Here is a 24,814-nt window from a genome sequence, read left to right as displayed (position 1 = left end):
CGTAAAATTTGAAAAAAAGAGTATTCTTAGCTCTTTTGTTGGCTCAACCCATCATTTACTGAGTACAGTAAAATGTCACTTATGGTTGTTTTAGAACATTTTTATTCAAAGAAGTGTTGGATTATTTTTATAGGTTTTGATGTATTTAATATATTTTATTCATGATACTATATAGACACAGCATAGTGGGGCCAAGTATTCTGCAAGTCACTTTTAATATACAAATCCCAGTCCCAAAATCTTACAACTAAAAAAGAGGAGGAACAGAATGGAAGAGAGAGGAAGTGGAGCCACAGAAAATGATGAGTTCTTTGGTCAATGAGAAAATGAGCATGAGCCAGCAGTGTGCGCTTGCAGCCCAGAAAGCTAGCTGTATCCTGGACTGCATCAACAGGAGCGTGACCAGCAGGTCAAAGGAGGTGATCCTGCCCCTCTACTCTGCTCTCGTGAGACCACAGTTGGAGTATCGCGTGCAGTTCTGGTGTCCTCAACATAAAAAGGACATGGAACTGTGGGAACAAGTCCAGAGGAGGGCCAGGATGATCAGGGGACTGGAGCACCTCCCGTATGAAGATAGGCTGAGAAAGTTGAGGCTGTTCAGCCTGGAGAAGAGAAGGTTGAATGGAGACCTCATAGCAGCCTTCCAGTATCTGAAGGGGGCCTATAGGGATGCTGGGGAGGGACTCTTCATTAGGGACTGTAGTGACAGGACCAGGAGTAACGGATTAAAACTTAAACAGGGGAAGTTTACATTGAATATAAGGAGGAAGTTATTTACTGTTAGGGTGGTGAGACACTGGAACAGATTGCCCAGGGAAGTTGTGAATGCTCCATCCCTGGTGGTGTTCAAGGCCAGGTTGGACGAAGCTTTGGGTGTCATGGTTTAGTGTGAGATGCCCCTGCCCATGGCAGGGGGTGGGAACTAGATGATGTTAAGGTCCTTTCCAACCCTAACTATTCTATGATTCTATGATTCTATATGGGGCCTCCGGTGGAACAGGCACAGAAACAGGGAGAATTGTGCCCTGTGTGCTACAGTTTTCCCTGTTGAAACAAAGCTGATGTATCCTGATACTGCTGAGGTCATCTTCGTTCTCTTCGTTCTCTCTCCTCTTAGGTTGACATTTCCTTTTTTTTTTACATTTTCTTCTATTTTTCATCTTTGGGGACTTTCACTCCTGTCCTGTCTTCTTTCCGTTTTCCCTGCTCCCCTGTACACTTCAAGTCTAATTTGTTTGCAGTCATCCAAACTGCTCAACTCAGCAAGGCATTATCCTGTGACTGCTAAGCTCCCACAGACCATGTCAGCTCCAGGACTGAGAAATCTAGACATTTGAGCACAGTTTTGCACCTGGAGTAGTACAGTGATGGAGAGGATTGATTAACCTGAGAGCAGTGCTACATTAAAGATGCCATTTTGGTTTTGGGAAGTGGGCTATTGGTGCTGTGTAGTGGTGCACTGTGATATCTAATGTGCTACATTGCTCAAAGCACTCGCACAAGTCTTGTTCACTTGCAGCAGTCATGAAGATATGTCATACGATATTTAAATAATTAACAAACTTTGGCCACAGAAGATGTTTAGTAAACTTGCTGAATGGAATTAGATTTTTGAAGGGAATTATAGTGGAAAACAAATACCACTAGTTTTGTATTCCCACACTTAAATCCATTGACTAAGTAAATTTTATTGTGCTCAGTAATTTTACAAGTAATAAGAAGAGTACCAATGCATGTGCTGTATTGAAGAAGTCTAGAAGTGTACCTAGATCAGCAGAGGAATTCTGAAGAACAGGGGAAGGACAGAGGAATTCATTACTTTCTGAAGAGAGTAACAGAATTCCAAATGACACTTAGAAAGTAAAAGTCCATTTTGCAGTTATTTGAGCTTATTCTGCAGTGTTTCTGTGGGTTGCAAATCAACTTCCCTGCTTCACCTATCTGTATCTATCCTTTTGCATGCCTCCTTAATGGTAAAATGGAATAAATAGGTTTTGTTGCTGGCCTGTGAAGAGAATTAGTGCTTTCTCTCTTTGGAAGTCTTGCCACTGGTTTGCACTAAGTGCAAAATCAGATAAGAAAGTAAGAGTTACTCTTTCCTAGGCTTTGCTTTCCCCCTCTCCCTTCACTAGGCTAGGGCTGCTAAGTATTTATTTTGAACACAGAAGGTTGGTGAAAAACATAGGTTAGGTTGGAAAGACCAAAGCCTGTTAAGAGAGAAGAATCTGTGAATCCCTGTTAATTCAAGAGGGAACTCAGTCTTTAGAGGATTTTTCATACTAAAAAGGATTGAAAGAGGGGTTTGCCTGGATGCTCTGTTACGTGGTCCATCTTTAGAGCTCAGAAAAGAGGTTTAAATTCATACTGAAAAAGCAGTATATTGTTGCAAATACCGTGTAGATATGTAAGTACTGATCATTTGTTAAATCTTACCATGCTTCAGTGGAGCTATCACATCTCATAGGCTCAGTTAAGGTGCCCTCATAAAATCAAGAAGTTAGATTGCATTTCTTTGCTGGTAAGAGACATGCAGAAAAAAATATGTTAGAAAGAGAAAACGAAGACTTTCAGACTGGTTTTGCACCCCATAAAATTGAAAGACTGGAGAGCAAGAAAGCAGCTACAAAGTCAAGTCACCATTAAGTACCGGCTGGACAATGAGCTTATTTCTGTGTTTCCTGTGGAAGTATCCTGAAGGTTTTTTGTCCCCACTATCTCCTTTTTCCTACTTATTTATAGTCAGTGAAAGTGTAGTTGCTGTAAAGGTACCAAAGGTTAGTGTTAGCCTGAAGATTTGTCTTCAGGCATGTTAAATTAAGAGAGGTATTACTGCCCTGTCATGAGGAAGGGTGTCTGCCTCTCCACAGTTAAAGCAAATAGACATTGTTGGTAGCAGAATGTGAAACTAAAGACAACCTTGTTTGTCACAGCCTAATCAGTACCTATGGGTGACATCCCTGGCAAGACCACTGCAGGTTAAGTAGTTTTAATGATACCGTTTCTTTGGTTTCTGTTGTGAGGAGTTTTTTTGTTCTTTGGGAGTTCACCTTCTGCATATGGCTTAAAAATTTTGCCAAACAACTTCTTTTATTTTGTCCTTTAGCCATTTGTTTTGAATCATTCAGGCATAGGTCACTTTACGTGTCTGCTGCTGTGTGCATTTCTTTTTTTCTTTTTTTTTTCCCCATAAAAATAAGGATTTGCTTATTGTAATCAGGATTTCCATAAATAAATGCGTAAAACTTATGTACATAAGGGTTTAGGTAACTGCCTTTTGGCTACCTCACAGCTGCTGTGGTAGTCTTGGTTCTCAGAGCAGAAGGAAGCACAACAAATCCTTCTCTAAAAAAATTTTTCCAAATCAGTGAAAATTTTTAAAAAGGAAAAAAAAAAAGAAGACCTGAGGAACTACAGGCTCATCAGTCTCACTTCAGTGCATGATAAGATCATGGATCGAATCCTCCCGGAAAGTATTCTAAGGCACATGAAAAATGAATTGGTTATTGGTGATAGCCAAAATTGATTCACTATGGGCAAATCATGCCTGGCAAATTTGTTGGCCTACTACAGGGTTACAGTCTGGGAGGATAAGGGAAGAGTGACTGATGTAATCTAACTGGATTTGTGCAAAGCATTTGACACTGTTCCCCCTGATATCCTTGTCTCTAAAATGGAGAGGCATGAATTGGATGGATGGACCACTAGGTGGAGAAGGAATTAGCTGGTGGTTGCACTTAGAGAGTTGCAGTCAACAGCTTGATGTCCAAGAGGAGATCAGTGACAAGTGGTATTCCTCAGGGATCAGTATTGGGATCAGCATTGTTTAACATCTTTGGTGGTGACAGGGACAGTGGGATTGAGTGCACCCTCAGCAAGTGTGTCAGTGACACCAAGCTGTGTAAGGCTTCTGATAAAATTTGCCACCAGTTAATTCCACAGTTCATGCCCCCCAACTACCTTTAAAGGGGGCTCAGAAACAGCATGAGTGTGCACAGCTGACCATAGGCCTCTGTATTTTCCCATTTTGAAATGCCACAAAATTCAGCTTTACATGTCAAAATAAATTAGGCCAATTAAAAGAAAGAAGAAATTAAAACAATCACTGATTGTTATACTAATACCTTTAGGTATCTTTCCTGTTAAGAGGACGATTCTAGTTTTACAGCAAGATGGGGAGAGAGGATTTGCCCTTTGTGTCAACCAAAAGTCTATTGCTTTAATTCCTCAGTGCTGGCTTTTTTTGGCCTTCAGCATCAGTCACAGTGTTTACCAGTCAAAGTCCCAAGCCATACAGCAAATATCAATTCAAGAGCTACTTAATCTGTGGAAAAGTAACTGAGACTGTCTTTGTATTTGACTGAAGCACTGTGGGGAACCAAGAACTGGATTGACAAATTAGACAAAAGATATTACTAATCCTATTCACTGTATGCTGTTAAATATGTATGAAGAGGATTTATAACCAGTTCCTGAAGAGTTACTTTATCATTGGTTTCATTTGTAAAGAAAAAAAGTTGAACTATATTGCAGCACACTTTCACTGCATTTTGCTTTCTGAGTTTGCTTACCTGTACCCTGTCTTCTGTCGACAAAGAAACACTTGCTAGGGATTTGCTGAGGAGTAGTTTATTGACCCTTCAGTATCCTAGTAGGGCTCTCATAGTAACTTTTACTATTACCGTTTTCAAGCTTTATTCAGTTGCCCAAATGCCGTCTTATTCATATGATCTTGAAATAAAAGAGCTTTTAGCTCAGGATGGTTAAATAAGCACAGGCAAAACTAAAACTTTTGTTATTACATGGTTTGTTCAATGCTGAGATATTGTAAGTATCTTGCAGTCCTTGCTCTGGCAAAGACAGCCATTGACATCATTCAGAGCTGCTTGAAAAAGAAGTAAAAAATTTTGTGTGGTCCAAAGCCCATTGAAGATAACAGAGATCTTTTTTGTTCTTATTTTGAGGATTTGGTCCATGCTTTGCATTTTATAAACACACAAAGAGAAATGCATGTTTCTACAGATGAACCTAAGGGACTTAAAATCCAAGTCTCATTGAAAGTCAGTGGAACCTAGGTTTCAGGATAAGTTTGAGCCTTTAATATGTGATCTCAGTATTCAATTCCAGCTGAAATGCATAGAACTGCTTTTAGTGTTACATATTCCAGCAGAACTTAAATTGGTACCTGCCAAAAGGTTCAGCCAGATGAATTAGTCATTAATGCAATGACATTTTTCGTAAAGCGTGACTTTTTTCCTTCTCCAAATCAATCATGAAACCAGAAATAGTGTAGTTACTAGCAAGCAACCCGTGCTTGCTTCAACTGAAAGAAAATTAGTTACATGCATTGTTGTCAAAACTGTCCACTGTTTTGCTTACTTCTTCGAGGCATTTCTCTGAAAGTCAGCACGTGTATTTCAAGTCCAGATTTCTTTGGAGCTGCTCTTTTCGTTCGAGGGAGCATCTCTATTTCAATATATACAAGTGAATGAATATGGGTTGTCTTGATGCTACTGTGAGTCATCAACTCAAGAAGTGAAAACCATGCTCTCATTTTGTCTCATGAAGAGTTTAGGTGAGGCTTATGCAAGCATGTTATGCCATACCTTCATTATGAAATATTGAAAGTTTTTGTCCAACCAGTGTACACACACTTACTTCTCTCATTGCTATGTCTCCAAGGCATGTGATAACTTTTGCAGTTTCTTTTGTTTTCCAATAATATTTTCATTGCAAAGTTTTTGATAATTTTTCTCTCTCCCTTTTCTCTTGTGGGTTCTCTCTCCTTGCCCCAGTGCATTTCTTTTTTAGATAGTCTAGCTGAATTAAGTGAAGAATTAAACTATATAATACAGCCCTATTATAAGCAGAACAAAATGAAGATGATCTGATAAGATAAATCGCTGAAGGTTAATAGCTTTTTTAAAATCAATCTTCCTTACAAAGGAAAAGGGTAAATGGCTTAGTGGATGAAGCCTTGGCCTCTCACCTTTCTGACCATAGTTCAAGTCTAAACTGTGAGGGTCCCAAGTTACATGCTTTATTGGGCTGAGATCAGTCTCTAGTGGGCAGGAGTCTGTATTACAAGATTCATGGATGTATTTTTCCATACAGGCAGTAGCAGCACATGAGGCAGATACAGACCACTCTGTCATCTCCCTAAGCAGTGAGGCTGGTGGACCAAAGTTAGTCACTGAGCAAAGCATGAGGACATTCCATCTTGCAGCCCTCTGCACTGCATCTGCCCTGTGCACTGATAACAGGGATAGGCTTCCAGAGCACCTTCCAGCCCTTTGTCAACTGTAACTATAAGGGTCTACATTTAAAAGAAAAAAATGAGGTGACTTTTTTCATAATAATTAACAGATTACTAGAAAGCTTTAATAATTATAATTGATCACTTTTCATATCAACTTCGGGCAAAGAAATAATTTATCTCAGCTGTTATTCATAAGGAAGGCAAAATTTCAGAGAACAAAATAATTGAAGTGTCAATTAGGAAGTTTAAGTAAAAGTGGGGAAATTAAAAAACCCCAACATTTCTAGCATAATTTATTAGCATGTTAATCAAGTTTTAATCAGATATTAGTTTGATAATTTATGTATTCCCATCAGTCATGTGCATGAAATGACTATTAAATAAGCTTCTTTCTGATTTAGTTTTAATAATGTTTTAATAGGAAAGCACACTGCATTCTGAGCAGCAAAATGAGCAACCCAAACTGTCTACTGAATAAACATACAAGACACACACACACAAAAAAAAGCTTTCAGTTAAGGAAGCTGTTGTAAGAGTGATTTTTGTAAGCAAAGATATGTTCCCTTGGGATTCAACTAAAAGCAGAATTTCTTAATCTTATGGGAAATTTTATTTTCTAAGCCAAAACAATGTAGGAAAAGCCTGTTATTTAAATGTGAAAGTATTTTGGTTTACCTGTTTGGCCTTTGCAGCAAGATGCATAGAGTCTTGTGTGAAAGTATTCAGCTGTGTGTCTCTATAGTGAATGTTGTCTGTAAGCTTAAAATCAGGTATCTAAAATGTGTATTCTTGCCAATGACAACACTGGACGTGCTTGTAGTGATTAATAATTAATATACAAATTTAGCTTGAAAGTAATGTGTATTCTAAGACTTAGGAATGGAGTTTATATTAAAATGCGCATACATTCACGACACTAACATACTCATCCCAGTGATTTTTAATGATTATTGCTTACTGTTAATTTAAAACACCTGCAAGTCCCTTTGTTTTGATCAAAGCACTTTTTCCTCCCTTGAGACTGATGGATGGCTTTGTAATTTGTGAGGTAATATGTTAAAGGTCAGGAGCTAATATGTCCTATGGAACTTGGTTGTCTTCTTGCCTTCATTTCCCAAACGGGTGAAGGGAATATCTTTATTTGAACACTAAATGTACGCTTCCATTTATGCACGTGTTTGTGTGTGTGTATCTCAGTGTGTATACATACATCCAAATGCACAGAGTCACCTTTAAGACAATTTTATGCAATGCTTCTTTTTGTCACAATCTATTGCTGTCTGAATCAGGTATTATTATTATCCTTTTTAAAATTAAACTACCCACAAAACATGCATTTACTTTCAGCTATAGAAAATGCTAATAATGCTTTTAGAATGGTCTTTAAAAAGTCTAATTATATCATTTAAAAATGGAGAGACCAAAGGGCAAGCTAAATTCTCCTAACATAAATCAGACTTTTTTATTTCAATGACTTTAAAAACCTCAAATGCAGTAATTTTAATAGCAATGAAAGAATGAATAAGTCATAACTCCGCCTGATCACATAACTGTCTATAACTGTTATTAAATGCTCCAAAATAAGTGAACTCATTATGTTTCTGCACTGCTTTTAGCTAATCTAAGATTCTGCTCACTTAATCATGCAGAAAAGGTTTTAGCACAGTTTTAGACCCTCAGCAAGGTCACTTCAATGCCTTTTTTTTTCCTGTTCTGCACTGATCATTTAAGAACAGCACTTTGACCTGAAACTGATGATCTCTCATATAAGCTTGAATGCTTAACCCCGAAAGAGCTGTGTTTCAGATGTACATTTGCACAGCCTATTGTCATATTTGCTGCAAACTGAGCCAGACTCCCTTTTAAAGGAAGGAGGAAATGCCAATCAGAATTTGTAGATGTCGTGCACATGATGAAAGTACATTTTATGATACCTTCAGAGACCAAAGCAGTGATTTTTAAAACGCATGCTCCTGCTATGAACTCTTTAATTAGTTCTAATTAACTGTAAAGGTATGGCAATTAAATGCTGGGTTTTTACTCTACATTTCAGTCAGACAATATGTATATATCTTACATATAGAATTTTCCTAGAAATCTAGTTCATTTAGGCATGATAACCCATTTAGATAACTCTTGCCTACAGTAAAACTATAAATGCATCCAAAAGCTAGGGAGCAAATGTTGTCCGTTTTTCTCTTGACATGTCTGTGCTACAAAAAAAAAGTGCTTTTTAATGTCAGTAAAGTGTCTTCAGTAGAGGCCAAGTCCTACACCACTGTAGCTAATGGAAAAACTCTTCTATTGATTCAGCAGCAGCAGGCTTGGGCTTTGAATCACAAATGAAGGCTGTAATTCTCAAACACTAGTGCACGTGCTGAACTTTACTCATCTGGTTTGTGCTGTTGATATCAACAGGATGACTTCACCTGAGTAAAATTAAAAAAACCTTCATCCTACAGGCATTTATTTCCTCATGTGCACTTTTCTTTCTCTCCTCATCTGCGCACACAGTCAGAGGGAGGCATAGCACAGCCGTAACACGTATGCAGAGTGGTTACCAGGCCTGTTATAAAGGTAATCGTCATATAGCACCATTCTCTTCTCTACACATGGTGAACAAAGGTGTTCTTAATGGTGCTATAAGGCTGTTTAGAAAAAAGAATACTGCCTTTTTTCTTCTTTCTTCTTTTTTATACTTTAAAGGGAGAACGTGTTTGGCATGGATGAGAAATCATTCACATATTCCCCCCTCTTCCCCCCCCTCTTCTGAGGCTTAGCTATGCAAAAGCAAAATTTTGTTTTATTACAGTTAATTGCAAACAAGCATAAAAATAAAATAATATAAATCCCGAGGAGGGTAGACAGCCAGTTCTACATGGCCCAGTGCAGCTTTTCTAGCTGTCATGGAAAAGCTACAGCTGTGCTTACCTACTATGAAGAGCCAAGCACTGGTCCCTCACGCTTTCATGGGAAATGAAATGATCTTCTTTTCTACAGATATAAAATATACTTTGCAATTGTATAATTTCTGGCCATTCAATGCTGCCTGGGGTTAGAGTCATAAAATCTATATTGTAGGTCTATTATAGTTCTTCCCCAGAGAGCATCGATGGGGAGAAACCCTCCCTGCCCCCCCACCCGGGATGGGGAATGGGAGCAGTATGCAAAGGCATTACGCTTCATGGCAGTGCGTTTGTTCCTCAGACTACTTGAAGAATAGAAAGGGTGGGTAAAATGGTGTCATCACTCCCTCAGACTGTGGGATGATGGTTTACAAAGGAGGTATGCTTTTCAGCTGTATGGAAAGATAGTTTTTCCCTGTACTGCCAATAAATCTTACAGCTACCACTGCTCCTCTGGGCCTTGCATTGGTCATATCTGTTAGGGAGCCACAGCTGATTATTTAGAGTCAGTCTATGGTGTTAAACCATAAACTCCTCAAGTCACAGACTATTCAGTGTTTTTACTGTATCTAAACACCACTGGTCCCAGGCCTACAGGCACTGCTGTAATGCACTTGATGTAAAGGTAGTATGGTAATTCTCAGTGTTGCGTCTTAGATCTTTTGATGCTTTTGCAGGTCCTTTCCAATGCTATCTATTCTGTGATTCCATGATTAAAAAAAAAAAGCTTTAGGACTGCAGAGTATAAAAAAAACCCAAGCAAACACAGAATATGTATTTCTTGTATAAAATTGTACTTTGCATGTAATAGAGCATTATTGTATTTTCGGGGATAGTTTAACTTAAGTGTGATATTGCTAATATTCCACAACAGATAAGCAGGTTCACAAAAAAAAAAGACAAAAAAACAAAAAACCCAACCAAAACCAATAAATAATGAAACAACCTTGCAGCTGGACATAGAAGAACAACAAAATAATACTATATTTTAATATTGTTTACTTGAGAACAATTAATATTTAATTAAAATGTAAATTTTGGTTCATGCTATTCAGATAAATGATTGAGCCTTGAATTGGTGCTCCATTTCTCATTTTAGATAAGAAAGTGTACAAATAGAGGTTTGAGGGAGACAAGCTCAAATATGCCTTAAGAAGAGGAAAGAATTTGTCTGGTTCCCACTGGAGAGGTGTTGCCATCAGAGCCCCATCTTTCTGTCTCTTCTCATGTCCATTCAGGATTTTCAGAAAATGTGTTTGGTGAATTGTGTAACCAGGGGTTTGTAGGGCCCTTTGCAGTTGTTGTGCCCTGTTCCACATTTTGTCTGTGAAATAAGGCCACTGAAGCACTTAAACAAGTCAGATTCATACCGCTCTCTTCTGCATATAATAAATTATTGTGACACCATGGTACTGCCACTGGACAGTGCCACAGAATCACTGCTGCAAAGAGAATCCCTTCTGTTCTAAGTCTGTGCTCTTATCTAAACAGGGTTGCTCTTCACTGGGAAAATAAAATCCAGCTTCTTAGCAGCAAGAAAAGTCACATTTTGGACTGAATAAATAAAAGCTAAATATTACTACTGGAATGACAAAGAAAGAGATTTTCTACAGGCAAACACAAAGCAAAATCTTCTAAGCATTTCAGAGTATAAGCAGTATCTGCATCCAAATCAGAATTGCACAAATGCAATCCGCATTCTTAATTCACTAAATCTTAACCCCAAAATCTGATGATTGTGTATGTGAGTCATGTGGATGGGAGAGGAGGAATTCTACCACATTTCATCTCCATATTTTGCTGGTTGAGTCCACCTGAGATTTAGGAAATGCTTTAGGGCCAGCCAAAGAGCAGTTCTGTAAGCAAAGTTACTAAATTCACGTGGTTATGATTTATGAGGACATAATGTTATTTATGCATATTTAGGCAAGTGCTGTGTATTAGCAATCATGTTTGTAACCCCCAATGTTTAGCACATATTAGCATAAATTATTATGTATGTGAAATACTGTGAGGTTGTCTTAGAATATTATAAAGTATTTCCTTCTAATAAACATGTTTGCAAATATCCAGACTGGCCAGTTAATTAAAGCAGGGTGAATCTGTACTCATTAAAGTCAGTGTGGAAAGAATGGCATCAAACTCTGGCAGTTTTTTTCCCCAGAGAATTGACCAACTATAAAAACTGAAACTGGTTAAACTGAAAACATCAAGGAATAAAAATATCCAGCCATGCAAAGTTATTGACTGAATAATCAGTTAGCCACTTGTAACTTTTTTTCTGCTAATTTAATTCATAGTATTGGAGCACCAGCTCTGATAGACTGTAGGATTTTGGAACAGAGGCTATGCAAGGTTTTAAACTGGTGCTTTCCAAATGTATTTTTTAGCAGTAATTCCTTTTATTTACCTTTTCTATCCAAATGTTTTTCACTCTGTGTTGTAGAACAGTGAGTTATGGCTTGAAGGCCTTGTTTGAAATAGCGAGTCTTAAGATGTAAATCCATGCAAATTTCAATTTCTATAAAACACATTGGTTTCACACCTGACAGCAACATAGAACTTGGACATCCATGTTTGCAAATATTTCAAGTGAATCGTAAGCAAATTTGTGTTGATTCAAGGTTTTTCCATGGGAATCACTAAAACTACATTAAACATGCCTTCACTGTGGTTCACAATTTTTTTTTCCCGTAACAGCAAAGCATGAGAATGAAGAAAACTGTTCAGAGTTTCTAACAGACAATTAAGTTAAATTATTGTTCATGTTTGTAGTGTTTTATGATATAGCCATTGAGGCTCACTGGTATCCAGAACTTTTTAAATCACATTACAGATAAGACCAATTGAAAAGTGGCAGTATACTAAGGTAAGGCAGGAATGGACAGGGGTTCTTGCAGTCCAAACTATTTAATGGATATGCAGAGAAACAGAGAACTGCTAGAGAAACCAGACAAAGGTGGCTGAGAAACACACTGAAGCACATATGGTTAGAATGGAATAGGTATACATGCCTTCCTCTCCAGGTACAGAGATGCACAATTTTAAGCCAGTACAGTGCATAGTGTATTTGAAAAGTCAGTGAAATGATCAAGAAAAAACAAAAGGAATGTGCTTTCAGTAGCACCCTGGAGATTGCTAGTGTGCATGCTACCAGCTTCACTCAAAGGAAGTGAAGTTTTTAGAGGTACCTGGATGGAGGAGACATTAATATTTGTACTTTCACTGAAAAAAAAAAAGTAGGCTGTATGTTTAAAAAGCAATTAAAATGTGTTTTTTCTAGACAGCAATATTTTGATTAATTCTCATTAATTAAGCTAATTTTATCTAATTTTATCTATGAATTAATCTATCAACCTCCTACAAATATTTATTTCAAAATCATGCCTATGCACATGATAGTGCATTAAAGGAGCATTGTACATTACTTAGTTAAATAATGTGAAGTAATTTTTCCAAAACCTGAAATGAGGAGAAATCTTAATTCTCTCCCTTTCTAATGGTGTGTTTTTGTGCAGAGAGGAGAGGATAGCCAGCTGTCCCTTCTTTAGTGTCTCCTTTGGACAGTAGTTACTCTTACACTGTATTCCTGTCTGTCCTGGTCATTTCATCAGTCAAGAATCTAAAAAGGGATTTGAAGATTTCTCCATGACATCATGATGCTGTAGCACTGTTGCACTGCTGTAGCTGTTGCACTGCTCTGACAGCATAAAACTCCTCAGAAGTTGGCATAGCGTTACCCCAAGTTCACTTTTGCACTGAAGATATATTTAACCAGTTAGCTTTGAGCTCTTGTAGTACCCCTTTGCCTAAATGCTGCTAGAAGCAGCATCACCAAGATGACCTTGTGCCAGGCAGACCGCAGAAAAGAAGAGTGTATCCAGACAACTGTAGTCAGTGTAACACAGAACATTTTTTTTTAATTGTTTTAATTTGTATTTTTGACTGGACTGATATCTGTGTGGCTTCAAGTTTGGAGGTGTTTGAAGGTCAAATTTGCCTCATCTTTTCATGCTCAAGTTATGGCTTTTTCTATTCTAAAAAGGAGAGATTTTCAGTACTGCTTCTGCTCCTGTAGGAAAAAGGATGAGTGGATTCTGCCCTTAAGCAACAAGTAATCTATATATAATGAGTACACTGATGGTAGTTTTAGCCCTGGAAAGTAGAGGGAAAATATTTTGGTACCATGGAGTTAGTATAGGATTCTTTTCCCCTCACTCTGAAACAGAGGGAGCTGAAGCAGCCGCTTAGCTTCTTCAAGCCATCCTAAATATCATCAAATATCATTAAAACCACTGGCTGATCTTAATAGACATAAGGAAAATTACGGCCTCATCAGAGGCCTCTGACCTATGATGATGTCAAATCCACAGCCTTCTAGAATTTGGGGTGGGCATTAGAGAAGAAGGTAGCCTAGAGGATTTTCTATGTCCGTTTTCAAAGCAGACTGCATTTTCTACCTTCCAGTCATTTTACTGAGCTTCATTTTAATTTTTGTATTGTGATAAACCAGAAGTTATTCACGTACTTGCAAACACAAGTGTGCGAAGAGACCTAAGATCAATGTAGATTAAACTTTATGTGAAATTTATAAAGACTTATTGACCAAAAATCCAGGTCCAGTAAGTTTTGAGCCTTACTAAGGATCTTCACTGAAATCTCTTTCGCATTGTAGATCATAGCGATTTTTTTTCACTAGTTAATTGACTGGTGCTGTAAGAGCATTATTATTTTTCAGATATATATTATTTTTGTCTACAGAATTAGTGCGGCGCAAGAAAAGACTTGTGAGCTTATCTGTACACTGGGGATAGTCTATCAAACAGGATTGCTGGATTTTATGTCATTTATTACTTTTTGGAGAGGTGTGGGAGTTTTCCTATACCACACGATGATCAACTAACCATAAATTCTAAGTATATTAGTAAAGATCTTGACTGATTGTGAAAATATGTTAAGCAGCTTGAAGTAATATAGGTGAAAGTATTGTAATTCTCAGCATCTCCTCATCCATCTGTCTCCAAATTCCTTGATGATTTAACCAGCTGCAGGTGAAAGAATAGTATTATCTCTTCCACCTATTCTTACTTGACTTTTCCACTTTGTCTGAGGATGGCCACTTGAATGAATTGAGATCAAGCAATTTTTGAACAGTATTACCAGGCTTTGAAATGAACTCATCTCTATAATTCTTTCTCAGGTGGTCTGCAAAAATCTGTAAAGAACATATACTCATTGTACAAAGGACCTAAATTCATCCCCTGAGACATTTTTATTTACTTCAGTTCTTGCAGTATGCCTGCTTATTTAGGTGAATTTACCACAGTAGACAGAAGAAGCTATTTACTTCTGAAATGTGTCGATATTTTTATGGATAGAGTGTGATTTCTAAGTCGAGCCATTTTCACAGATACAGGATCTTGTCAAAGGGCTATTTTACTTCACAGCAACACATGTGTCTTTGCTGGTTTGGTCATTGTGCTACCAGACTTTAATTTAGGCCCTGTAGTGGAAACTAGACTTAATCATGTTCAGATGAATAAGAGGAACCCCCAAGATATTCCAGGTCAACCAGGATGTCAACGTCCTATCTTTTTGGCAGTAGTGGTCCTTTTACGTCTATGTCAAGAAATGTCATACTTACTGTCAGTGAAAGTTAAAATATGGTCAACAGAAAATTACTATATTCTACTATGAATAAATCATGGGGTTTTAAACAATTTTACTTTGTTTTATATTTGGCAGAGTTGTTAGAGGAAGTGACCAACAGGACATCACACAGCCAGTGCTGTGAATCACGTTCACAGAACATTATTCTATGTATACTGTCCTGGGTTCAGCAGTAACAGTCATTTTTCTCATTCCTTGTAGCTGGTGCAGTGCTGTATAAATGGTCCAGACTTTCAGCCTGGGAACAGCACTGATAACACTGATTTTTTTAGTTGTTGTTGAGCAATGTTTACTCTGACCAAGGACTTTCTGAGTCTCATGCTCTGACAGGGAGGAGGGGAAGCCAAGGGGAAGCAGAGACAGGACACCTGACCCAAACTAGCCAGAAAGGTATTCCATACCACAGCACATCATGCCCCGTATATAAATTGGGGGCAGTTACCTGGAAGGGCTAGATCACTGCTCGGGTCAGGCTGGGTATCGGTCGGCAGGTGGTGAGTGGTTGTATTCTCTTCCCTTGTTATTTCCCTTATCATTATTATTACTGGTGGTAGCAGCAGTGGTTTGTGTTATACCTTAGTTACTGGGCTGTTCTTATCTCAACCCGTGGCAGTTACATTCTTTCGATTCTCCCTCCCATCCTTCTGGGAGTGGGGGGAGGAAGGGGGAGAGTGGGCGAGCGGCTGCGTGGTTCTGGGTTGCCAGCTGGGATTAAACCACGACAATGCCCTGCAGTCAAAACTGCTAACCGAAGGAACTGTTTTCTGACATGTGCTGTGCTTTCAAAGAAAAGGGGCTATAAAAAATTCTTATGAGAATTTCTCCCTTTTGCTTTCCTACAAACAGATTTTTGGCAAGGCCTACTGTTTGGCAGATATATATGACAAAAACTATGCACAGGTATTCCCGGTAATTGGCAGAAACTAATTGTTTATCTATCTGTATGTTTTATCATGCAATTCAGCTATTTTTAGAAACTATTGGGAACGTAAAACCCCAAAAACTACAGTAATAGAAAGTGGAATTAAAAACAAGGCGCCAAGACTGTTTTTCATTGCTAGCTTAAGGAAGTCCTGGTTTTGTCATGCTTTCTCATCCCTCCTGTCCCCACCTCACCAGAATTGTCAGCACTGTTTCAGAACACTGTAAGTAGTTCCTTTGGGAGAGACAGTGATCTTTTTGTTAATTTTGAAACTTACCAGAAGTTAAACAATTCATGGATATACATATTTACCTGCTTATAAGATCATTCAGTTTTCTCTAATGAAATGCACTGTAGTTTCATGCAGTGCTTATTCATTATTCTTGTTTTGCAAGATTATCAATAAAATGTGTTGTAATGTTTAAATAAAAGGCATCCAGAACCAAATCATCAGTGGAAGTGCATTGAAAAAGATATCAGCTTACATTTATGGTAGTGTTAGCAGCAATCCATTAAAACTGAATGCAAATGGCTAGCAAGATAGAGTATTTACAAGCACCTTGGATACTTTAACGTTCACACTTCTATCTGCCACAGCAAATTTGAACTAGATATTCCAGCTGCTGTCATATCCAAACCTAAGAATGTCCTTCATCATGAGCACCCCTACCAGGAATCCTTGGCAATGTATGCCTCTTTCCTGTGTGTTCTCTGCCCTGTAGCTTGCAATTAGTTGGTACAGTAGAAAAGGAAAGACTGCAGAATGATAGAGGTGCTGATGCTTTGCCTCTCCTGGTGGAGTATGAGGGTCTTTAGAGGTATGTTGGATGTCAAAAATGGATACAATCCCTACCTTTCTTGAGGAACAAAAAAACTCCAGGAGAAGAGTGTGCATGTTCAGCTTTAGGCATATAATTATGTAACTGACTACAGTGATGACTAACAGCTTGCCTTTCGATGTGCTGAGGTGATGTACTACAAAGATTGAAAATATGTTTTTTGTCAGTCCCATCCTGAACCACCACCTTCCCCTCCACCACATTGCACTTCATGCAGCCATTCTGATTAAGCAGAGTTTTCTTCCTACTTCAAATAGTCATTATAACAGCTTAAATAATAACATCTAAATTAGGCCTACTGCTGGTTTTTATATTCACAGGATTCTGATGGTATTAATGACTGCCCTAATAGCTGATATGTTTCCTTATAATTGTTTTGGTTCTGAAAGGATTATTTTCAACCAAAACAAATTTGACTTGTACTTTCGTAAAGACTCCAACAATTTTGCTACTTTTGACACATATTGTTAGAACTTTTTGCTGTTAGTAAGCTATCATTTAATGAAATATTGGGAAACATACTATAAAATTCATCTAAATGAATCTCTCATGCTTAAATAGGTATTAGTGAAACACAAATATTTTTGTGTTTGGAAGAGTTTCCCTGAAGAAAAGCGTACATAAAATGGATGCTGTGTGAGTAATGAGTGACAGTTTCTTAAAGGTTAATATTTTCCTTATTTTTTTCTCAGGAGAAAAGAAGAAAATACTGTGCTAAGCATAAGGTATGCTTTTGGGATTAGAGAAACAATCTTGGCTAGTATGTATATCTCAGACCACAGAGAAAAACATGCACATCACAAACACATTTTTATTTCATTTAATCAAACATAGAAGTATCTTAAATATTTTTTATTAAAAGGGTTGAGGATTCCTTAGATTTTCTGTTTTTTTTTCCTTTTTTTTAAAAAAAGAAAAGTAAAACTGCCCTTAATGCTGGACTACCCTCTATGATTGTCATGTAAGGTAATGAAACCATTAAATGCACAGTATTAAGAAGAGACGAGATGCAATTAGCCAAGAAATTACTCTGATCTCAGTGACATTTTCAAAAAATCATAATACAATATACATTGCAGGACATGATTGACAGTCTAATCCAGTTTTGATGGAATGTAGTCCACATACTGAGAGTAAAGCAGTACACGGCCAGATAAAGCTCACAGCTGTGAATCCCTGATATGTCCTTACAGTCTTGTCACCCAGGAAATTCCTCAGGTTTAAAAGATGATGAAAGTATTGACCATTAATGACAGGATCATCCCCTACCCTGAAATAAAATGTACTAATCCCTTTTGCTAGGTCTATGAATTCCTAATATAAATTATATAAACTGTAGTAATTCATCTCTGTTAGCACAGTTGTGTTTGGAAATTGTACAGCAGTCTTTGCCCTATTTGAAATGCCAGATGAAAGCAAGACGTGTTCGTTTAAGCTGCAGCATAAAGTAATTTAACACAGGGGACAGAATAACTTCTGGGTAATGAGCAGTAGATATGTAAAAGAAGGAAGTTCTGAAGTTCTAAAGTGGCCTGATGGATTTATGCCTGATCTTAGAAGGAGGCCAAAAATGTAAATATAGGAAGTATGGTTAAATGCAGGTGCTTTGTTAGACATTTGTAAGATGATTTAATGATTGAGTCATACAGAATACATCCCCTTGACTTCAAAGAGACATACAATGGTCATTTATGTCTTACAAATAATTTGGATGGTAACCTATCCATCATTTTAAAACAGAGTAATGTGGATCATACTGGATTATACTGTTAAGGAAAAAAAAAGTTAAAAATGAATTTGAAGTGACATTAAAAACACATTTGAATTTCTGTAATCCATTTTTGATAATACATAGGCTGCACATATCCATCAAGCTCGACTTGCAGCCTTGTGCTCATATGTCATTGACACCTGCAACATCACATAAGCAAAGAGTCATTGATGAAGTCAGGTAGTTAGCCTTCTAAAGGGCGTTTAAGGCATCTGCAAATAATACAAAGCACAAAGATGGATCTTGGATATTTTTCACACAAGTAGTGACTACAAAAATGCAAGGGTATTAAAAGAAATATCTGGGATCCATGGGTATAAGGTAAAAAACTTTCAATAAATTGTATGTTTCAGCTGTGTGTACTGTGCTTGTGTGTAACAGTACATGCTCGTCTTAAGTGTAAATACAGCAGGGAGAGAATATTGCTAATAAATAACATTTACGTTTTCAAAACCCATGTTGTAAAGATAACTGTTCAAAAGGATTCTGTGTTTGGTAGCCTTTCTGTGCTCTGAATGTGGTGGAAGTCTGTGCTGGAAATCACTGTATTGCACGCACATACAAAGCAAAGCCTAATGTTATTCAGTGCGCTGAGAACACTTTAGGATGCAGAACAAGGGAGAGTCAATTCTTTTATGTCTGACTGGCATTACTTTTGCCAGTTATGTTCAGAATCATTGTAGTAAGATCAAAAGCTAACAGTATACATAAGTTCCCAATCCCACAGGTATGGTGGGTTACAACTGATTCAAACTCTTCAAATTTCAGCAGGTTTCAGCATAGCTTGAGATATGAGCCAGACCACAACTGATTGCATGCTATTCTGAAATTGCCTCAAAGAACCCCCCCAAAAACCAAAAAAAGCAGCAGAGGTCTATTTTGTATTAGTCATTTGAAATGTTCAAATATGAATTCAATAGTCAATGTCAGACTAAAAATCAAAAGTCAGCTTTGAACATCCACCCTAGCTTATGTGCAAGGAGGTGAATAATGGATTGTGCCATGTTATGAGTCAGACTTAAAGAAATACTGCATTACCATCCTGAGGATTTGATTTATTCAAGATTGGTGGTACTGCAGTTGAATATGACTGAGTTTGTAAGAAGCTTATATGAAATTCAAGGTTTTCTTTGATTTTCATTTTTTTTTAAGTTTACAGGAATGCAGTTTTTGTTTAAAAGATGTTTGAATCCAAAACAGTCTCTGGATAATTTTAGTTTGTCTATGTTCTATTTATACCAGTCAACACAGACATATTTTCCACGATCTTATCTAACAAGGTCTTGAACATTTGGAAATACTATTGACATAAGGCAGCATAAAAAAGCACAAAATGCAGAATTTAATGTCATGATTTTACTGCAGTAGTGTGCATACAAGAGTACAGTTTAGATTACTATCATAACTAATAAATTGTAGTGCTGATAAGAAAAAAAATGAGAAAAGAATGCTTCATAAATTAGCAGCTTGAAACTGGCAATGTGACAAGTACGTTTGATTTCACTAAATTTGGTAGTAATCAAGGGCTCTCAGTGACTCCCAGAAGATGCTCCTAAGCCAGAAACATTGTAAGAAGTTAGGAAACTGTGTCATAAAGCAGGGCTGGGTCTACTGCTGCACAATATCTTCCATAAGCCTTCCATGAATTACTTGTTAAAACTCAGTGAGGCCTCCTCAGGGAAGATTTTTCCATTCCTGTTCTGAGTCAGATACTGTGCAATCTCACTGTTATAAATTAGCTTCAAACGTATCTTGCCTACACAGCTCCATGTCACTAGGTTTTGTCTTTCCTCTTCTTTAAAACTGAACAAAAATTGAAGTATATTTCATTAAAAATCAGGAAAGTATTGAAAGAGCAGCTGTTTTTCAAAGGTGCTTTTTCAAAGGCTAGTTTGTCCTTATAATATGGGTTCTCACAAGTAGAGATTCAGCGGAAAGCAAGAATTTCTTTTGTGTTCAACAATCGCACAGTTATATTCTTTGGTTTTAAGTATGACTGTCTTTATTTGAGGTAACTGAAGATTATTGGCCAAATTGTTTCAAATTGGTTTTGATTACCTATGCTCTAATGTTTAGATGAACAGATACTCAGAACTGCCTTTTCCTTTTCCCATGTGCACAATGTGATCATGGTTTTCTATTTTTATTATTACTTAGTGAACATAATAAAAGAAGATGGCTTCAATTTTAACTGTTTTAAAAGTAAACAAATATGTTGAGCTTTTTAAAAATAACAAATACATTGACATTTTTGGATTTCTTCCTAGGTTTCAGTACTTTGCCATTTATATTCAATTTTTAGGCAGTCAGCTTCAATTTTGGCATAGTAATTTATTAGAGAACCTGGATTCCTTTGAGAAAAATCAAAAGTGATGATGCCAGCAGGCTCAACATGAGAGTATAATGCAAATGCTGTTACTGTGCTTTATGAATGTCTAAAGGGAGGGAAGAGGAACATGCTCCTGAAAAAAAAAAAATCAAAAACTAAAACTTTAGTAGATTATGTGCAAGAAGTACAAACCTTACTTTTCATATTCTTCTTGAGAATCTTAGATTTTTAATTCATATAAAACTATATGATACCCCAAATCACAATTTTTTTTAAAAAATAGAACTGTACACACCAAGTTAAATGGTTGAATATAATTTTGCATGGTTAATTCCAACATATGCTGCACTAGATATCTTTTCATATTTTTCTGCTTTTAAGAGTATTGCCATGATCTGTTGCTATTCCTTCAGCTAAATCGCAATAACAAAAGCCTTTATGTGTTAGCAGTTTTTATAAGACCTAAATTTCTGATATTAATAATCTGATAATAAAGATTATAGATGCTGCTACTACCAGTGGTGGAGTTGATCTAAGACTAAATATAGGACAATGAGGAAAGCCCTTTATTCTTCGTTCAGAAGGCACTGCACAGTGTTTTTATTTGGCCCAAATTCCCAAATAACTCTCCGCAAATGTTATCATTTTGCTTAAAAAGAAAACCCAAAGCACTGAGGTTAATATATTCTGAACTGTCAAGGGTAGTAGGTAAATTACTACACAGACTTGTTAATGCTATATTCAAGGAGGGGAAAAGACTAGTGGTGGTCTCTAGCCAACACTAGATAATAATAGTTCACAGTGTATAGCTCTTTACATTTTCAAAGCTCTGTATGGTCATATGAAAAGCATCAGAAAAATGTGAAAAGAATAAATCACTCTCAGACTAAAAGGATTCTATGTGCTTCTACAATTAAAAGAAACCTGAATGCAGGTTTTGGAGAATACACACATGTGGGGGAGACACCTTGTTCACTTGAAGGCAATGTTAAATATTTTTTAAGATTTGAAATCACTTTTTGACAGCTCTGTTATGGTTAATTAATTACTTTCATTTGCTTTAAGTTGTATACTTGAAGATGAATAGTGCATGATAACAAGGCTAGAGTGTGTGAGGAAGACCTTTGGTAGTCTATACAGTGTGCTGCCTCATTACAGAGCTAGCTATCTGCAGGAAGCCTGACATTGAAAGGTACCGCACATCCCATAACACCCTCCCTTAACTGTGATGATTGTAGCTTCTTCCTAAAAGTGATGATTAGCAAGGAGAAAAGCAAAACTGAATGCTGTATGAATATTTCATGTAAATGTAAGCAGGCACTTATGGACGTGGACCTTGATTGATGCTAGAGTGCCTCTAAATGCCTTGACATTGAAGGGTTTAGACTCCCCTTTCCACAATGACTGCTTCAAGAGCTGCAGTTAATAGGGGAATATAGCTGTATTCAGCTGAAGAGCTCTTTATTACTGGCTGATATTAAACAAGAACACAGGCCTTAGGTTTGAGTAAGTGAATCTAGATAAAAGATTTAGTAAATATCTAAATTAGATAAGATAGTTAAGGTTTCTTCTCCTTCTGCCCTCCCCTTCTTTAGCTCAGTTGCTTGCATCACTCTTAAACTCCTTCATATGCAGAAGTGAATCAGCAACACACAAGAGAAATCAGCCATACATTGTTTTAAAATACCTCTGTTCAACAAAGCAGCGAATGGAAATATCTAAACAATTTCTTACAAGGAGGCAAGTGTTTTTAAAAGGTGCTAAAATTAATATAACTATTCAGATTAAAAACGCTTGAATTTTAATATCTTTCCAAATAGGCATTTCACACTGCCATTGAAACACTGATCAAAGAGAAAAATGCCTACTTTTTCAAAGGTTGATTTCTCTTTTGCTTTCATAGGGACACATATATTTCTATGTATGTGCTAAGAAGAACCTGATTCTGTCATACTTTTGAATTGACCTCTTGAAAAGAGAGTGGCCTTTAATGCAAAGCTTTAAATGGAATAATAATGCATGCAAGTAATTTAGAAGCTCAAATCAGTGTTCTGAAGGAATCGTCTTTCAAAATCAGTCAAACGAAGGAAAGATATTTTGAAAGTTGACAGTGATATGATTCATAGTGAGAATGAGATGATGGTCATAATAGGTGTTTTCCACATCTTATTAACAGACAAATCCCTCTTTGAACAAAGCTCCATGGCTACCATGCACTTTCATCCGGATTACAGACTGCACTTTTCAAATACCTATTGTTTAAACATGATATAATAAAATGTCGTATTTTGAGCTCTTCTGCATTTAGGCAGAAATTTTAATTGATATGGTGGTGAAGGAAGTGGAATGATGCCTCACCATAAGTTGAAGAAAGCAGAATATATACCCACATGCAAAGTGTGGTTGACAACATTTTATACCTACTGAAACACTTTGCCCTTGCAACAAGAGTCCTACATAAATAAGACTTCATATCAAGCACTAGCTTTCATTAATTGCAAAGCTCATAATGAAATACTGAGGGTGAAAATATTATAAGCAGAGTTATAATTCCTATAGGAGTGGAAGGCTAGAACCAGTGTGAGCCATCTCTTCTGCTATTCTAGGCATTTGTGATTAGTTTTGTAGTGGTACTCCCTATGTCTCTGAAGGAGGAGTAGGAGCTGCATGCCCATATGGCTTCCTCCTCTGTGCTGCCAGGCTTCTAAAGTTTTACATATCAAAAAGGCAATTATAGCTATCATTTCTTTTTATATCACCTATCTCAAACCCAGCACACTATAAATAAGAAGACTATGGGACCACCTTTTCATTCCTCACACAGGTTCCCTCCAATGCGTAGAGGACTGAATTGACCTTTCCCAAGCATCCATATAGGTGTGTGTTCTTAAAGCTCTATTCTTCTTCAGGGTTTCCAGTAAGATAATTCCTCAAGTGGTGTGAGCTGAGAATTGGCTTGAGTGTTTCCCATATATTTTTTTCAGCAAATTATTAGCTATACTGTCATTACAGCACATCTTCTTTGCTCTAGACTCAAGCACTTTCACTTGTCTGTTGCCAACAGATGTCCACTAGCTGAAAATAAAATACAATTTAAAATATATTGTAATTTCTGTTTTTCTTGCAGCACTGTAAAAAATAAGGCAAAAGTGAAATAGTGAGGGTTTCTTGTAAAGGAACGTGTTGCAATTTTGGGTGTTTATAGGATAATAGGCTACATGTAAATGGAGATTTTTAGCCACCATAATCACATAGATCACATCTATTTCACATTCTTGTGAAATAAAGGCCCTGGATTAATTTCTTGTTAAAGTCAGCAGGACTTTTATCTATGGCCTGTAGCACCAAGTGGCTTGAGCCAAATACATTTTCCAATTTCCTACATATTTGTTTTTTACTTTAGGAGTTTATTTATTGCGTAAAGCATAATGGGAAGAAAAGCAAATAGCTCTAAGGGAAAATTGTAGGAGCTGCCACTTGATAGCCACTGAATTGTGATTTCAATTTTTCCAATAATACATTAAAATTGCTGCTGTGTGCTAGTTAATAAGGTTCTGAGCACTTTCTAGCAGTGAATAGTCCTTATGTACCTGCTCACAACCATAACTGATTTTGCATGTTACTGAGTTGACCATCAAATTCAAGAATACTAAAGTCCATACACACCCTTATGCCCATGTAAAAATTTCATATGATGCTAAGTGAAGCTTGTACAAGTAGAGCATGGAGTAAACTAGCAGAGGAAACTAGCAGAGGAAAAGTGGGCCTAGGTAATGTTACAGTTCTGCTTGTTTCTAAAGCAGAGTAGTGTGATGGTATTATGCATTAGGAGGGACAGGGAAGACAAGATAAGGAATACAAAGCTGCATAGAGGGACTTGAAAAAAGACAAGGTAATGAATGATGAATGTTTTTGCTATTAAAAATAAACACAGATTTAATCTTAATATTGCATAGTCAGTCATGCATTTGACTTTAATAACTGTAAAATTGAACTTACATCTTTGTGCCCTAAAACTAATGCTCTAATTACCTACAGATGCAGCCTCTCCCGTGTCTCTTGAGCATGAGTGAAGTCGCTCTACTACCTGCTGGAACTGCAGTGGATGGTTATTCAGGCAA

The sequence above is a fragment of the Pezoporus wallicus genome, unplaced genomic scaffold, assembly GCF_028554395.1.
Source record: "Pezoporus wallicus isolate ANWC-B61680 ecotype Strahan unplaced genomic scaffold, APGP_CSIRO_Pwel_v1 contig_5418, whole genome shotgun sequence".
Lineage (NCBI taxonomy): Eukaryota > Metazoa > Chordata > Aves > Psittaciformes > Psittacidae > Pezoporus > Pezoporus wallicus.
Note: the sequence above shows the minus strand (reverse complement) of the source record.